Here is a 5,841-nt window from a genome sequence, read left to right as displayed (position 1 = left end):
ATTGAAGGTCGAAACCCTTCCCGAGCGTAAATATGATGCATAGATGTCATCCAACGAAAAGAGTTAGATAACTGAGATTTTGAGAAACCAATGAAACACTTTGAATGGATAAGATACAAAAAGACGAATTCCTAAGGACACGCGTATCCTCCCAAAGATAGGATATAGATGCCTCTACACCAATCTATAGGACTCTACCAGGTATTATCTCTATAAAAGTTAGACTGGTACACTAGACCAACTAATCACAACCAGATCCCTCGAGTCATGATGGAATCTACCATAACCCGCCAATAGGTAAGCCAACTTTTATGTAGAACGCGAGTAATAGTTTTAAGGGTAAAGCTAAATAAGAGGTAATACTAACAAAAAGAAAAGACAAAATTAGAAAGCTAACTAGAAGATATATTTAATGGAAACCCTTCATAACCAGTAAGTCATAAGTACAGAGCTATCTAATAAGAAAAATATAAGTCCCAAAAGAGGACAACAATTATCCTTATCAAGATATGTATAGAACGAGACAGGTTGGACCAGGACTCCAAGTGCTCACCCTCGTCTTTGATATCCACAATATGCAAAAGATCCAATGATTGATCTCCACTTATGGCTTCTACTAAGACCTGTATCATAAAAAGAAAAAGAGTGCATCATAATTACCTAAATGAGGTACTTAGTAAGAATCATTGGTTGACTGAAAATAAAGATAAAAACAATCAGAAAAGATATAATCTAGGTACAAGCAAAAATCAAAATGGAAAAAAAAAGTTACACGACTATACACAAAGCAAATCTAAGTAAAACTTAACCAAAATTAAATGGACTCCATAAGCACAGAAGGTACACTCATGCTCATAGAGGTAGTATTTGTGCTTCAAACATAAAGTGTTAAAATATAGACCTTGAACCCAAGGTGATAGAATCTGGGCCTCAAACCCAAAGCATTAGTATCAACTTGAATAACTGCCTTAACCGTAAAATATCAAACATAAACTGAAATAACGGCTTGACACCATGAATAATCATTGTAACCAACAAACTGATAACCCAACTAAAAAGAGTGCTAAGGGTGTGTCAGCTTAAAGGATAATCCCAAGTAAAAATTTAATTCACAATCTGATGCCACCCACCCAAAGGTATCAACAAAAGTATCCCAACTTAGTAAAACTCAATCTGGAATCATCACGGTAGAATAAGCCTTCGGTAACGCCTCAAAACCATAGAAAAATTGAGAGATAAGGGATAAAAAATCTAATAACCCATGAATTCACCTAAAGTAATGCTCGTACTATCAGATACAAGTCTGCTATTCCAGTCAACAAGGATCGAATCGGTATGAAACGACATTTAAGACAAAACATACTGTTTTACGAAAAAATAACAATAAAATAAAAAATGACTGAGTTTCAAAAAATCAATTAATCTTATGATTAAAGAGAAATTGATTTTCCAAATTAACCGAGTTGCCACTTAATTTTTTTAGTACAAATCAAGAAAACTTATAATTACTTCCAAAAGATTTAAGCAGATAAATCAATTGAAAAAGGTTTCGAAGTTCAATTTACACTCCAAGAAGGTGTTAGGCCCTCTGAATGTCCCCTAACTCGCGGTTGACCAATGATTTTACTAAAAGACCTTTCAAATATTTCCAAGTTTTAATCAAGTATAGAAATTTCATTTTTTTTATTCATTTAGTTATTTTACTATTACTAAATTATTTCAAATTGAAATAAACTAAAGGGGGATTTTTTAAGGAAAATAATTCAAAATGTCGGCCAGACTAATAATTAAAATAGAGCTAAGAATTAAATAATAAGTATTTAATTTTAAATTCAAAATAAGAAATGAATATCTTTGGTAGTTAATTAAGACAAAACTAAAGATTAAATATAATGTTAGTTAACACAATAACAAATAAATAAAGTGGAAAAGGGAGAGAGTATTAAACTCGGGCCTTTGCCCCATTTTATGTACCTGTCTTAATACTAAAAAAAACCCAAGTAAGGGTTTGGGCCTATTTGATAAAAATGGGGATAATTGTACAGAATCACAAATTAATAATATAAAATAAATATAGTAGCTATCCTTTGGTTTATTTGTGTTCCATAGCAAACTGTTTGTCAGTCCCTCTCTCCCTCATATTCTCGCTCGCCAATCTCCCTCTCTCACTCGCTTATTCCTGTCGCTCGCCTCTCTCGCATTACACAATAGAATTGTGTTTCTAATTGTATAAAACGAGAGAAAATGGTATAAACGCATGCAAATACATATATCTTCGTCCTATATACTTATAATTATATAATACAAATATTTCTCTACCCAAGTCTCTTTTTTCCTTTCTTGTTTTATACAAATTCAAATTGTCTATAATTTCTCTCTTTATCGTTTTATACAATTCAAATTATATATAATTTCTCTCTTTCTCGTTTTATAGAATTCGATTCAATTATATATTTCCTGCACAAGTCTGTATTTGTCTTCCTCTCGTTCTCGTTTTATACAAATTCAAATTGTATAAAATTTATTTCTTTCTCGTTTTATGCAATTCAATTCTGCATTTCTCGCTTTCTCATTTTATACAATTCAAATTGTATATAATTTCTCTCTTTTTCGTTTTATAGAATTTGCTTCAATTGTACATGTATAGCGAATTATACATATATAAGTTTGGTATGGAGCAATTATGTAGATTTTGCTATAATGCAAATATGAATTTTTTGTTTGTTATATGTGAAAGTTGCCCTAAAAAATCTGCAAGAAATCTTTCGCCCTAAGTAAGGTCTAACTTGCTTTCTCCCGGGATTCTCTTATATAACCAACCAAGCCAGGGGAAGGGCTAGCCCAGCTATTCGATTCGAGCTATAGAGAAAGGCCCAATTAGACCAAGGATCAGGGCCCTTCTTTTAAGCCTTTTTGGGATTCTTTTCACTCTTCAAATGACAAGATATACACCAAGTGTATATATCATATACACCAAGTGTTTGAATTGTTTTGAACTCCTAAATTTGTATTTCTTTTCACATTTTATGTATTACGACCTGCTTCGCCGTATTTAAACCTGTATACATTATTTACAATTGTATATCACTGTATAAACCATGTATACAGCATGTACAACCTCTTTTTCGGGCATTTCATAGCTTGAAAAATCGAATTCCAGCTTTGGTTACAAGACATAAATCTTTGGGCTTTTATGGCCCATTAAGAAATGCAATGAGATAGATCATTAAATCCATCGAACTCAATCGAGAATTTTATAGGCACACCGGAAAGAAAAAGAAAAAGAAAATATATGGATTAGTGATTCCCTAAAATCATATTAAAGGTTCACGAAATAATGATTTTGAAGTTCATACCGGCACAAATGTCAAGTTCAAATAAGCTAAACCATGGAGTACACTATCCATCAATTTGAACTCAAAATCTTATAGAAACATTGTAGTAATCAAAATAAATAAATAAAATGCAAACAAAATTCCGACTACAAACAAGAGAGTACAGAAAAATTAAAATGGGATTACCCAATAATAGCAACTAACAATAAAGTTATAGAGGCATAAATCTTCAAACAATTTCAAGCATACAACAAACATTTTCAAACTTTGGAATATCATAACTAGCTATAAACACAACATGCATATTCATATCATATATCGATAGAACCTAACGAAGAACAATGAATCAAATAAAAATATCATTCAAATAGAAACATAAACTCAAGCATGAGACATAAAAACAAATGGAAAGAGGAGCATGAAATTTACGGTGACAAAAATACGAATAAACAAACTAAGAGCTCTGCCATATGTTTTACTAAGGTAACAAAACAAAGCTTCAAGTAGGAAAAAGGAAACACTGGTAATCAATATAATGTACACCTAACATATAACTGAAATGAGAACCAAAAAATAAATAGAAGAAAAACATATGCTTGAAAGTAAACCAAACGGATAAAAGCAGACTCAACAATCGGAAGCAAATGAAGCAGATGACGAAATAGGCTTGAGAAGTGAAATATAGAAATTGTCATGATAAAGCAAAAAGACAAAAACGATAGCCAACAATAAGGCAAAGGGATTACTTAAGCATACAAGTAGTATATACAAGCTATCAACATTCAAAACCGATTAACGACAACCTAACAACGAGGTCGTGAATTCACTACATCGAAACACCATATCAAAGTAGAAAAAAATAAAAAAAAATGAAGAGTGTATAATAGAGGAAACATAACCTCTTGCTGAGCAGCGACTGAGACCAGACGAGCAGGGAAAAAGCTTTCCACGACCACAATGAGAATCCAAGAACTTCAGAGAATAGTGAATAAGCGAGAAACAACATTTTGGAATCAATTTACGATGAAACTACTACAAATTTGAAGCTCCGACGAAAGCTTCCGAAAGAAAGGAAATCTAAAAATGTGGTTTCTAGAGTGCTACTTTCTTCCGGTTTCTTCCTCTTTTATTTTTCATAACCTATTAACTCAGTTTTTCCCCCAACCCCGAAATAAGAAGAAGATGGGAATTTATAGAAAAAAATCTAGGTCAAACTTGGGGGGAATTTGGGAGGGATTTTGAGAGATTTTCCCCATTTGAAATTCAAGTTCATCCTTGAGAAATAAGGTTGCAGCATGAATTGTACCAGTTCCCAATGGATTGATAATAAAGGTCGTCGATTTTGAGAAAAGGACAATCCTGCAAACAGATAGAGCCACATGGACTGAATCTCTTAATTGCTCCATGTACGAGAGAAGAGGACCACGCGCGAGTGTAAGAGAGAACGAGGTCACTATATTTTGGTGTCGTCTGGTTCGTTGCTTTGCTCGAGTTCTGGACTTTTCAGCGCGTGAACTGGGTTCCATTGAACTTTTGGAGAAGAAGAACAAACGGTATAGGGGTGGGGTCACATTTGGTGTGCATATAGTTGTTATCCTGTATTGTATGTTGGGCTAGGAACTAAAAGAGAATCGCTGGAGTTGGAAAAGAGATGGGCTGCTAGAATCGGAAATTGCAAAAGGCCAAAATTCTGGTCCTGAAATGGGTTAAAGGATAAAACTAATAGCTAAATAAAAACGAATTAATATAAATTAATTAATGAGCTTCTGAGTCTTAACAAAATAAAATAATTAACTCAAACATAAGTTAAATAATCTAAAGTATAAATTATCATATAACTAAACTATTTAAATCAAATATTTAATTGAAACCAAAGTCTTTTTGAGATGATTTTTGAATATTTATAAAATAAGCTAATGATATACATAATTATGTAAAACATACATATTACTTATCAATTATAAAAATGGTAAACTTAATTTAAAATAATTTGAAAACTATTTTAAACTTTCTAAAAAAACTAATTATTTTAAATTGTTTTAGTACTAAGAGGCTTGGTAATTAATTATTATCGTTTTACTCTGATTAATGCAAGAAATTCGAGGAAAATGAAATTGACCAAACAAATTTTAACCAACCCCATATTTATCTTTAGGGAAGGGATTTGGTACGGACTTTAGGAACCATGGACGAACCCCGAAAATAGATTTCCTACATATCTTAGCTTATTTGAGAATTCAGGCCACTTGTAGTTTCGTACACTTGATTTGACACACGAATTTGAAGGAATTGAAAAGTCATATCGATACAGTATTATGAAGGGACCAAAATGCTCGAGATAAGATTTATGACAAAATATTGGAGTACAACCGAGTTTTCAATAATGAGCCCGCCTCAAATTAGAGAATGAGGCTGCTTGTAGTTCGGCTCGATCGGTTGAAAAGGAAATCTATTATGTTGGATAACCTTTCGTTCTTGACAAGTGATAAGGAAGTGAGTATGAAAA

The 5,841-nt window shown here is 32.4% G+C and overlaps 1 long non-coding RNA gene across 1 annotated transcript; it reads right to left on the bottom strand.

Annotated features, from left to right (window-relative positions):
* Positions 1-384: 384 nt before the first annotated feature.
* On the bottom strand, positions 385-5,033 carry LOC104645803 (uncharacterized). Its single transcript, XR_740020.4, has 2 exons — positions 4,235-5,033; positions 385-623 (listed from the first exon to the last, which is right to left on the bottom strand). It is a non-coding gene; the product is annotated as an uncharacterized lncRNA (long non-coding RNA).
* Positions 5,034-5,841: the final 808 nt, after the last annotated feature.

This window comes from Solanum lycopersicum, chromosome 1, assembly GCF_036512215.1.
Source record: "Solanum lycopersicum chromosome 1, SLM_r2.1".
Taxonomy (NCBI): Eukaryota; Viridiplantae; Streptophyta; class Magnoliopsida; order Solanales; family Solanaceae; genus Solanum; species Solanum lycopersicum.
This window is presented reverse-complemented; position numbering and strand designations above follow the sequence as displayed.